Genomic DNA, 12,718 nt, shown 5'->3' with positions numbered 1-12,718 from the left:
GGAAACATTGCTCTTTATCTCTCTTTTGATTTGGTGTCACTACTCTCTTACCAGGAAAACAGTACTAAACTTCAACAAGATGGTAACTGTCACTGCAATATAAATCGCACACTTTATGAAGGATATAGGTGACTGTGTATTGTGGAAGGTACAAGACAAACCGGCAACCCAGGTTGGTCTCAGCGGCTTCCGAGACCCAACTTGAACCCCCGAAAAGAGAGCGAGTGTCTGCCCTGCACCGCCCTTTATTCCCATGTCCCTAAGTGCGTGTAGCCGTGCCCAAAGCGGGCGTGGTCAGCGGCACAGGTATTTAAAATCTCTTCCTACAGGTAGCAACAGAATTTTAGGTGTAGGGATGTCAGCTTCCTCTCAGAGAGAAACTATAATTGGTTTTGGGGTAGTGGACACACTCCAGATCTTCCAAGTTGGGGGACATTGGCTTTCTCGGGGAGTCTTCCACATGCAAAGCAATGGGCTAAGAGTGAAGCCTCTGGAGCCAGAGATCAGGGAGGCAGGAAAAGAAAGTTTATGGCACAGACTCAGTCATGGACTGGGGTTTCCACTGTAATCTAGAGCTCGTGTACCCATGTAAAGTCCTCTTCAGGCCGGGCGGTGGTGGCGCACGCCTTTAATCCCAGCACTCGGGAGGCAGAGGCAGGCGGATCTCTGTGAGTCCGAGGCCGGGCTGGACTGACAGCCTCCAAAACAATACAGAGAAACCCTGTCTCTGTCTCATAAAAACAAAACAAAACAAAACAAAACAAAAAAACAAAACTCTTGAGGACTCACTCAGTCATCGCTGCTCTCCTCAGGAGTACTATGATCCATTCACCTTTTCTCCTTCTTTTTTTTTTTTTGATACACTCTCAATGGTTTTTAACATTCTAAGTGAAAACCAGTCAGAAAGAACTCTTATAAAATTAATGATTGTAAAAAAACAACTCATTTTAAAGTATTTCCCAAAAGATTCCCAAGAACGTCATCAAGCAAAGTGTGCTCTGGTTAAATTTTGTTTGGAAAAGGTTCTACATCTATGTCCTCCTCAAACGTGGCCCTATTAGGAGGAGGCCCCTGAGGGCTGTGCCTGATTGATGGATTAGTAAAGTAGAGACCCCAGCGAGCTTGCTTGCCTATTTCTCCATGTGAGAGTTTATGGACATGGAAGCAGGTTTTCATTAGACAGCACTTCCGTCATCTTGAGCTTGTCAATCTCAACCCTATAAGCAGTTTCTGTCACTCACTCGGAGAATTTTCCTATAGCCCCAGACAGATTAAGGCATATATTAACAGTAAAAGTTCTTGGAAACACTACAGTAAAGCAACCCACTATTTCCAATGTTACTGAGTTGAGATGCCATTTCTGGCCAGTTGGGCAACAATAAAATGAGGGCTAAAACTCTAATAAAGTATTTTTTAAAATATATCAGAGCCAGGCAGTACCCTCTATGAGACCAAAAGGAAGCAGACTCTGGAGCTGAGGTTCCTCAGCAGGCTTTAGTGAAGGAGCCTTGGTAAGCCATTTGCATGGGCTTTTCACACAGTTAAGGAGAATTTGTCGCATGGGTAAGGATGCAAAAAGGCCTCTTGCTAATGGTGAGATGGAAGTTGCTGTCAGCTGGGTAAACACAAACTAATCCCAAACAAGGAATGACTGCATTCAGGACATCATGATTCCTTGCATTAAAAGTTTTGTATCTTTTTTAACTGTTGGTATAAATTGAAATTTTTTAAAATACGATTTTAACCATTCTGCACCTCTGACTTTTTCTGTGTCTTCCTATATATTTTTAAATATGTGAAATAAAATAGAATTAATTTATCTTAGAGAACTTCTCAAATGAATGACAGTCAGGGTTACTTTTTTAATTTCCAAAGAAACAACAGTCTAGCTGGTCTCTGTATGAGTTATTAAGACCCGTACAATCTGGCCAATGAATTCCAGAACTAAGTGTGATGACAAAGGGACACACTTGAGAAATGTGTGGCCCTAAATAAGGCAGCCGCTTCCACGATATTTAGGTTGTTTCTCAGGTTTCTCTTTTAAGGTTTGAACTTAATTTTATTTGTTATCGTGGCCATGGTGCATGTGTGGAGGACAGAGTTCAACTCTGTGGGGTTGGTTACCTCTTTTACATGGGTCCCAGAGATTGAACTTAGGTTGCTACGCTTACATTCTTGGATGGCAAGAGTTCACCTGCTAAGCCATCTTGCTGGCCTAAGTTACCTGAGTTTTAAAGGTAGGGAATCTAGATTTTTATATTTTGTAATATTTTCTGCTAGTCACATTTTGCTTTTTGTAATTAATGAATAGCAACCGGGCATAAGATATATTTTTAAAAAAATATTCCGTGCACATGTGTGCTTTGCCTGCATGTCTACGTGCACGTCATTTGTTTGTAGTGCCCTAGAGACCAGACGATGGCATCAGCTCCCCTGGAGTTACAGCCAGTTGTGAGACCCCACGCAGGAGCTGGGAATGGCGTCCACATCCTCTGGAAGAGCATCTAGTGGTCTTAACCACCGAACCGTCTCTCTAGCCCCCAACTGTGCATATTAATGTGTTTCACTAGCATTTTTATGTATACACATATTGGAGAGTCTGTTTTTTTATGTAAAATATCTTAAAAGTTTGTATCTTGCTGATCATTAAAAAAAAACCCACTCTGTCAATAAAGTAAAACGTGCATGGACAAGTTTGTGACATGTAACATGACCCAGATAAGCTTCATAGCAGCCCATCTCTGGTACTGTCCATCACAGAGAGTGAGGGTACCGATGTTGCCGACTGACCACTCACTAGTGAGTTTTCTGAAAAATTCCTCAGCATCCAACTCATTTGAGATCATGATGCTGTTATTTGGTGATCTAGAAGCAGTTTCATACTGGCATAGGCAGTAGGCATGAAATGATGACACAGAGTCTCATTTAGACAGTGTTTAGTTAGGTCCTGATGGCAGGAAAACTGGTAGAGTAAAATGGCTTCTTAGCTGATGCAGAAGTCATCTGCACCTGACCATCAAAAAGTGACATCATAATGTATAGCTGAATGTTTTACTCAGAGTTTGGAAGGTGATAATTTGAACTTTGAGTAAATATTTTCCTATTCCTTGTTCTTATTTTTGAAGGTAAGATGAAGAACATGTAAATACCTTGCTGAATTATTCTTTGGTTGTTTTCTGGGTAATATTTTAAAATTCTATTATGGTACTAATCATGCCCTGAATAGTCTTTGATTTGAAAGTAAATATACTCATTTTTCCTTTATTATATTTTAAGAAGAAAATAAAAGAAAATTTCCAGCAACCCTTTTCTTCCCCACTATCCCTAAATAATGCCCTCTCTCCTTTGCTCTCCCCATTCGTCCTTGGCTGCTCAAATAGACCATCTGATGCAAGCAGACACTTGTAACCAGGAAAGTGTTTCCATTCTCCCATCCTACAGAGACCTGCGTGCACACACCTCTTTCTGTCTTCCTTACCATCATGATCACATTGTAAAGGAGCTGCCGCCTTCTTATGTCTCTCTTATACCTAACCATAACCTGCTTGGGGACAGACGCCATTCCCTTGTTTTGGAAGCCATACTGTCTTGGTGTGGTATGATAGTGACATGTCACACATATTTTTGATTTAACAACTTTTAACTTTTTCTCCCTACCACAATTGCAGTTTTGTCAGAAGGTGAAAATGCTGACTGGAAGCGTCCATGCATTCTCTTTTCCTTATATTGAGCCTGTTACTGCTGCTTCAAACACCAAGGCAAGGCAACCAAGTCACACATTTTTTGCAACTCCTTGAACAAATTGTACAGGTTAGCTACCTGCATATTTCCAGAAACTCATGGATCATTGTCTTGAGACCATTCAAGGAAACGCAGATGTGCAGAACAATGCTTAAAAGTGCTATTTGGGGGGCTGGCGAGATGGCTCAGTGGTTAAGAGCTCTGGCTGTTCTTCCAGAGGACCCAGGTTCAGTTACCAGCACCCACATGGCAGCTCACAACTGTCTGTAACTCCAGTTCCAGGGAATCCAGCATCCTCACACAGACATACATGCAGGCAAAATACTGGTGCATGTAGAAGTGATTTTTAAAAAGTGCTATTTGGGTACATATGAACTATTTGGGCTTATCATATAATGTTGCCTATGCATCCACTTGTTTTTCATAATCTGTGCTGTGGTTTGTACTATACTCACTAACAGTCTCATTGAAACTTAATGTCATGCTATGCTGCACGAGGTGGGACCTTGGTGGATCCCTAGGGGGTAAGGGATGAATAAATTGCAGGTAGAACTTACATGGGAAGGAAGTTTTATTGGGGAAAGGGAATGGAGTGCAGGGAGGGAAGGGAGAGGAGAGGAGAAGAGGGGAGAGGAAAGAAAGACAGAGACAGAGACAGAGACAGAAAGAGAGTCAGAGATAGAGAGAGAGAGAGACAGATTTGCCTGCCTCCTAGGGAAAAAAAAAAAACAGAGGGGCAGAGGGAGTAGGCAGAGCTTGTCTCTTAAAGGGACCTTTGCACCAGCATAGAGCTAGGGTACTGCCTGCCATGCATGCAAAGTAACACACTCTGCCAGGTCCCCAAGGGGAGAGGCCAGGTTTGCCTGGATGATAACACTTAATCCCCCTCTGAGGCATTAGCGAGTGAAATTCTTTAGAATACAGTCCTGAGCCCTCTACCTTCGTGAAGAAATTAGGCCACTAGTGGATTATTTGGGGAGTGTGTCTTACAAACAGCAGGTATATGTACGTCATTTTCCATATGATGTCCTATGTCACCTCAGGGACTTTGTAGTATTCCCACCATCAGGAAGGCTCCCAATGGAGCTGATCTCTTTACCTTAAAACTCTCAGCCTCCAGAACCATGATCTGAATAAACTTTAAATTTTTTTTTTTACTTGAGACATGCTTCTATGTGTAGCCCTGGCTTTTCTGGAGTTTGCTCTGTAGACCAGGATGTCCTTGTACTCAGAGATCCGCCTACTTCTGCCTTCCAAGAGCTGAGTGCTGGGGTTTAAAGGCGTGTACCACTGCTGTCAGGCTTGCTTTGTTCTTTATAAATTACACAGCCAGTAGTATTCTCAGAAAATGGGCTAAGATAGGAAATTGGTGCCAAGAACAAATGAGTAGAGGCTGAAAGAATTTAGAAGAGCTCAGGAAATGAATAATCTAAATGCCATGAACATTTAGGTCATGAGGGATGAGAAGATAAGAAAACTAGGGGAAATTTGGAAAGTTGTAGATTATCTGAGGTTGTGATCATCGGAATGGTGAGAAATGTGGAAGTGAGGATATCCTTTATTGGATATTAGAGAAAAAGCAAATAATAGTGAGTTGTGGGTGTCCTAGGATATTGCATTGTAAATCCCAAACCTTTGGGCTGCTATGATTACTTCAGCTGTGTGGTCATGTAAGCTTGGAAAAGAATCATTTAAAGGCAAATTCTAATTTATACTCTAAGAAGGAAGCAGAGTGTAAAGTTTAGGGACTGTAGTGAGGGAATGCAAAGGATGAAAGCACATTCAGCAGAGAACCTCAAGCGGTGGCCAAGTGACTGTTTACTAAAGACACAGGCACCCAGCAGGAAGCCGGTGTTTATTGCCATTCCAACAGGATGGAGATCTCAGTGGGATCCCAGAACTTCTCTGTGCTGGCTGGGTCTGGTCTGAGGAGGAGAGAGGCTGGTTTGGGGGAACAGGCTCTAAGTACTCTCCATTGGCTCGCCATTCGGAGCTGTCAGGGAACTCTGCCCCCTGAACCCCTGAACCCCACCCAGTACAGAGTTGACCACTCTCCCTGTGGCTCACACAGATCCAGATCCGGCTGGTGCTGTCACTGTTCTACAGGGAGCATACTGTCAACCTTGGCAGGCATGTTAGCTTTCCACTGTGGTAAACACTGAAGACAATCGACTTAGAAAAGAAAAGGGTTATATGACTTAGCCTGGTGGTTTGGTTGACCCCTTTGCTTTGGGTTTATAATGAAGCAGCAGCGCATTACAATGAGGAGAGGCTGGAAGGGCAAGACTGATTATCTCATGCCCAGGAAGTGGACAGGAAATGATGAGAGTCTTACAGTTCATACCTTGAGTGACCTAAGATTGCCGTGAGGCCTCACCTATGAAAGTGTCCCATAGTTCTACTCTAGGAAGCCCTATCCTTTAACATGTGGGCCAGATCCAAACAAGAGCAGGAAAATTTACATCCATGCATATAATGTTAACTCCAGACTATAGACTATGGGGTCCATCAGCATTTTAAAATGTTTGCCAACTGCCTGGGGGAGGCTAGGCCTATATTATAAGAACCTTTGCAGGGATTTCCTGCTAGGGAGTCAGAGTTTGACTATCAACTGTCGCCATGGCTCCTGTTCCAGAACACCTGGTGCCTAGCCGGTGGTTAGTCTGGGGAGGCTCTGGATCCTTTTGAACTGTGGCCTCTTTGGCAGTAGGTTACTAGGAGGTAATAGATAGACCGACGTCTGCCCTTGCCAAGACTGTTTCCTGATCTACGTAGCTGTGAGCACCTCTACCACAGGGCTTCTGCTGTCGCAACCCCACCACGCACTGCACATCTTCAGGTGTCTGTCAGCTGTTTCTCTGATGAGAAAAGTGAGGAACCCCGAGGACAACGTGGTGGAGTGGATCCCCAGAAGCCCTGCCCTGTGTGCACCAGCCGGGGAAAGACAGTCAGCAGTGGGCAGCCAGCCTCGCACACAGCCCAGGAGGTTGATCCCAGCAAAGCTGTGAGGGCAGGGTGCCCAAGACCTCGAAGGTGCGTCTAGGGTGTCATGAGGCAGCCTATGGAATGAAAGACTATTCTGGAATTTTGTGATTCATAGTCCACCCTGCGGTGATTCAGACTTGCTTTGATTCCGCTATACCTTTGCCTTCTCCTCTTTCTCCCTTTTGGCATAGGGATGTTTATACTTTCTGCCCCACTGCTACCCATAGGTGGCTTGGGGTGGAGATAATTGCCTCGTACTTAAGGAGGACACGGGTGGAATGCAGTGGTTTGGATCTGGATTGCCCGTGTCAAAACCCAGTTGGAATGTGTTCCTTATTGAGAGGTGGTGAGGCAGTTTTGAAGGTGAGTCTTTGGGATGTAATTAAGGCTGAATCGGTCCTTAAGGTTGGGCTCCTGGGACTTAGATCTTACACCAGAAGCAGAGAAGAGTCCTGAGCTTGGACATTCTGTCTCACCATGCCATTCCTTCTCGCACCATAAGACTGCAAAGGGGGCTCCCACGAGCAAGAACGACTTCACGAGATTCAGTGGTGCTTGATCTTGATCTTGTCAGGCTTCAGAAATCTGTGCTTGTGTGTAATTCCCACCAAATATGCATACATAGACACACGCATGCATGCATACATACATACATACATGGATACATAAAGACAGGCAGGCAGGCAGGCAGACACTCTGGGCTGGGGATCCAACCCAGAGCCTGTACATGTCTGGAAAGAACTCTGTTACTCAGCTGTATCCACAGTCCACACAGATATAGTTTGATATGGGGTTGGCTGAATCTACAGACTAGAGTGTAGCAAAGTAGGCCTGGCTGTCTCCTAAAATAATAGCAATATTTGAACAAGTATTTTATATGAACAATGCGATTTTGTTAAGAATAATGTAATAAGGATTTTATTTCCATCCTCTTACCATTCAGACAATTACAGTAAATTATTTTGCCTTCAAATTTTGTGTGTGAAATTATTTCGGTCTCATAAAAATGTTTGGTTTTTAAGATAGTTAATATTTTTTGCTGTTTGTTTTTTTGAGGCAGAGTTTCTTGAGACAGATCCCTGGCTGTCCTGTAACTAGCTCTGTAGACCAGGCTGGCTTTGAACTCTCAGAGATCCGCCTGCCTCTGCCTCCCGAGTGCTGGGATTAAAGGCATGCGCCACCACTGTCCAGCTTACAGTTAATATTTAAAACTTGTTCTACATTAATAAGCCTAAAGAACATTGTGTTCAATTAAAGACAAATCAATTTTTAATAGCCTAATTACATATTAAAGAGATTGTAGAAAAATAAATGAATAATCAAAAGCAGAATTATTCCTAGATGAGTTTTGTGAATGAGTTAAACTTAAAAAGCAGATGGATTCGGTCCAGTGCAAGATGCCTTTCTCCTACATCATTGGGTTCACTAAGTATGTGGGATAATGATTGTTTTAACATTTAAATGACCTTAGCACAAGATATGTTTTTACAGGTTAAGAATTCTTTAGGATGCCATGAGTTCCGTATCAATTTTTTAAATGAAAGCAGATAGCATTCAAAAGGGAGCTAAATGTCTTTTTTATTGCTACTTTAAATACGGCCTCTGTTCTCTGCATTTTATACTAGAGCCATTTCTGCCCAGTGCATTCTCCTGTTAATGACTTTAGCTGCAGTGGCTCTTGCAGTAGAGTGGTTTGGTGTCTGCCCCTAGAATGTCTCAGAGTGCTTATCGTTTCTCTGCAACGTAAGAATTCTCTCTGGCCTATTGAATTCTTAGTGATTTTTCCGTCTGTAGTATCTGCACCCCTCTGTCTCTCTTCCTGCTTTCTTGAAAGGTAATCTAATTTTATGAATGTATTCAGGTGGTGCTTAATTACAGAATCACAGTTACAGGAGCCACTTTTCATAATTGGCCGCTTATGTCCACTTCAGAAATTTGTTTTCCAGGAGCTGAAGACCAGCTTGTTTTGATGGATTTCTTCATTGCTGTTCTAATTTTCCCCTGATATTTTTTTCCCCATGGGACCTTCATAGGAAGGCTCCAAGCTTCTGTCTGTCATCTTTGATTGCTGCAAAATCAGTTGGAGGGGAAGATTTTAAAATAATGTTTAGACCCAAAACTTGACAGAAATAGTGTGGATCACAGGTAGTAAAATCCCCAAATGGGTGATCAGCTTTCTTGTATTTCTTACATGATTTACTACAGAGTAGGGAAGAGTTAAAGGGGAATTTAAAAGTATTTTCCTTGTGATTATTCTCATTATGAACAGTATTAACAGGTAATCCAAATAAAAATAATTAAGAAGAGAGGTTAATACTTTTCCCTTGTTTGTCTTATAACTCAGTGGTTCTCAGACGATCCAGTTTAATCAGGATAATTCAGAAAAACTGGGGAATAGGTAATGGTAATAAATGTGCCTGCTCTCATGGTTGCATAGGGAAGAGGCTTGTTAAGTCACCTAGCTCCGGCACAGTATTCTCTCCATTAGAACAGCATATGCTGTTAGTCTCCATTTTCAGGAACACTCTCTGACTAGACAACATTATGTCCTTTTAACAACGTGCTGTTCAGGCTCTGCGGAATTATGACTGCTGAGGAAAACTGTGTGCCTACACAGTTCATAGTGTACTGTCTTGTGAATTGTTTTACAAACGATGTGTGCCGTAACAGTGGACATCGTGCTTTTCTAGGCATGTAATGTTTCAACATATTAGTTTTATTTGAAGTAAATAAGTGTCAATCACAGCCAAAACACAATGGAGTTTGGACCAAACTTCTCAGGATTATAGTCAGAGGCCTCCAGATATTTACACATAACATTCATTTAGGAGATAACCTAAAAGAAGTGAATTTGTAAAGTATTTTTAGCATTTACATTTTTAATTGAACAACAAAATATTTCATAAAACACAGGCCGAGAATTCTTTTCCAAGTATTTTTTGGTAGTTGAAGTAGTCTGTAAATCAAGCTAAGTTTAAAGCACATTAAAAATATCATAGCATTATATTAAACTTAAATTGCTTTCTAATATTTCCAGGTATTTTCCCATTTATAAACCCAAGATATGTTTATATACATGTAACCAGACTGTTTTTGTTTTCAAATAGTCTAATAGTTTATTTTGGGGCAATGCATACATTACAAATATTCACTGTAAATCTAAATATTGTTGAAAGAAAAAAACCTAAAGTCTTCCTGCCCATTCTCAATTCTGGTTTTGTGCCTCTGGTAGCCCTATTTTAACAAAGGTTGCTCCCATTTTTTGTAAAGTTTTAACTACTATATTAGCTATTGTTTTGTACCTGTGGTAAATACCATGGCCAAAAGCAGCTTATAAAAGAGAAGGTTTACTCTGCCACAGGGATAGAGTTCATAATGGAGGGGAGACATCCAACAGACAGACATGATGGCAGGAGCAGGAACTAAGAGAGCATGCCTCTACCACATACAGGAAACAGGAAGCAAGATCACAGGCACCAGGGCAAGGCTATGAACTTCCAAAGCCTTTGCCCAATGACATAGTTCTCCCAGCAGCAGTAAAAGTTCTGCAATCTCCCCAGGCAGCGCCTCCAACTGGGGACCAAGTGAGCCTATGGGGGGACACTTCTCATTTGAACCACAACACACACACACAAGACACGTGTGTATATTAATATGACATCACACACACATGGTTTCATGTAACACTTACTGATGGCATTAGCTACATCTTGGCTTTTCTTCTTGATAAGTCTTGGCATTCTTTTCATGCCATGACATAGAAATCTATTTCATCTACAGCATAGGGGTTGACTTCATCCATGACATGGGATCTGCTTCTTCCCATAGGGTTCTACTTTACTCATGATAGAGATCACTTCATCCATGACATGGAGATCTCCTGTATTCTTGTTTTGCCATAATATTTCATAGGCCCATACCTTATTTTATTGTTCTTCTAATAATGGATATGTATGGGACTATACTGTATTACCTACAATATTTAAAACATAACTATTATTTCACACGAAAATTTAAACTGCAGATATATTTGACCTATAAAAATTACCCATTTATGTACACAAGCCATGCACTTGTATCTTTTAAATTTGAAACAATTTAAAACTATACAAAGTCTCAAAAATAGTGTATGGAGTTCAGAGACACCCAGATTCTCACAAATGTAATGCTTTGTCTAGCTCTGGTACAATTATAAATTATAACTTAATCTTGGTACAATATTATTACTGACCTCCAGATTTTATTTGACTTAATCATTTTCTACTAATGTTCATTTTTCCTAGTTCAGTCTAGAATGTTTGTTGTCCTTAGAGTACCCATTTTTTTTCAGTCTGTGGCAGTTTCTCAGCCCTTTGAGAATTTTGAAGAATCCTGGTCATTGTAAAGACTGCCTTGCAATTTCTGTTTGTCTGACATTATGTGTAACTATATTGAGATCATTTGTTTTTAGAAAAAAAAAAACCTACCCAGAAGTGTTGTTCCCTTCTTAGAGTGTCTCAGGTTATACTTGATGACATTAGCACGTACTGGTGAGATGAGTCCTGTTTCCCACTGTCAAATCATTACCGTTTCTAAATAACATCTTGAGTCAGATAACTTGAAACTTACATGTCTTCTTTTCCCTAAAACTTTGCATATCAATAGAATTTGCCTGAAATAGTTTTTTATTGTGATTTTATTGTAGATATTTCCTCTTTCCTGTATTCTGTCTGCATTTATTAATCAAAAATCCTCAGTGAAGGAGAGGTTTCTTCTCGGTTTGGTTTTCTGGGTTATAACCTCAGAAATTCAGTTCTCATGTTTGCCTCCCACTGTAGAGAAAACCCCTAGAGAGTTTGTTCCACTGGAAGTCACAAGCTAGGAAGAAGGAAAAAGCAGCAGCAGTGTGTATGTGTTGTATGAAAACAAGGTGAGGGCAGTATCTGAAAGAAAAGGGCAATCTCAGATGGTTGTCATGTGGTCACAGCGGAGCACTCTAGGAAGCCTGCTTCTTGGCAAAACCTTAGGAAAAATTCATGACAGGAACGCAGGAGACAGAAGAAAAGGAGGACAGTGTAAGCCAGTCGGCAGATACTGAATGTGCTCAGCCGTGGGGATGATGGGGATACTAATGTAACATAATAAAAGGTGCTGTTTTATCAGTGATGGAAAGATGAGGGGCAGGTGGCAGATGTGGGTATCCAGCAATGTTAAGAAGATCTGTTTCTCCAACGTCGATTTTTCCCTTCCCACTTTCGTAGCAGAACTGTTGCTAACCCTGGGGACCAATTTCCCCAGTCCAAGTACTGCATTATCCAGTTTTGCTCGAGTGCAACCACGTTGCGTAAATCCATCAGAAGTCCTCAGGGGTTCTTGGAGAAGACGATTCTAAAAGCATTATTCTTTTGCTCTGGCTGATCAGAAATGGAAATGTTGTGGCTGAAGCTTCTGTCACCATTGTGGATCAAGTGTACGCTCCCACTAGGTGGGCCAGCAAGCAGGGAGGGTTGTGCGGTCCCGAAACACTACAGCTTATCTCAGCATGTTTAGTTTCCAGAAAGGTCTTTCTCTGTAGTTCTGGCAAGCCTAAAATCCACTGTTAACAATAACTCAGCTTCCAATTTGCTGGGATCCTCCTGCCTCGACTTCCTTTTATGTATGTGCCACTGTGGTGATACATTGTTTATGATTTGTTGAAGCCACTGGAGATGGGAATATCAAAGCCGCCACACTAGTTAGCTATAGAACCTAGACAGTGGTGGCACACACCCTTAATCCCAGGACCCAGGATTAAGAGGTAGACCACTCTGCGTTTGTTAGTTCAAGGGCACACTAACTACCAGAAATTGATCCAGTCCTAAAAGAAACAGCTCACACAAAGGCGATCTCAGCACCTGGGATCGCACACCTTTAATCCCAGCACTAGGGAGGTGGAGACAGAGAAAGGAGTAAAAGGAGGAGACAGGAATCCAGAAACTTTTCCCTCTGAGGACTTGTGGAGACAGGATTGCCA

The 12,718-nt window shown here is 41.7% G+C and overlaps 1 protein-coding gene across 8 annotated transcripts in view; it reads left to right on the top strand.

The window, feature by feature from the left end:
- The window catches only part of Lekr1 (leucine, glutamate and lysine rich 1), a 169,910-nt gene that overhangs the window by 47,262 nt on the left and 109,930 nt on the right, over positions 1 to 12,718 (top strand). Inside the window, exon 1 of one of the 8 annotated variants that reach the window (XM_021231732.2) lies at positions 5,016 to 7,089. The exons of the other annotated variants lie outside the window; for them this stretch is intronic. The gene's annotated coding sequence lies outside the window, so the exon portion shown is untranslated. Of the gene's footprint in view, positions 1 to 5,015; positions 7,090 to 12,718 lie in introns of those variants that run through there. 8 annotated transcript variants of the gene reach the window in all.

The sequence above is a fragment of the Mesocricetus auratus genome, unplaced genomic scaffold (genome assembly GCF_017639785.1).
Source record: "Mesocricetus auratus isolate SY011 unplaced genomic scaffold, BCM_Maur_2.0 Super-Scaffold_100011, whole genome shotgun sequence".
NCBI lineage: Eukaryota > Metazoa > Chordata > Mammalia > Rodentia > Cricetidae > Mesocricetus > Mesocricetus auratus.
Note: the sequence above shows the minus strand (reverse complement) of the source record. Positions and strands in the feature narration are given on the sequence as shown.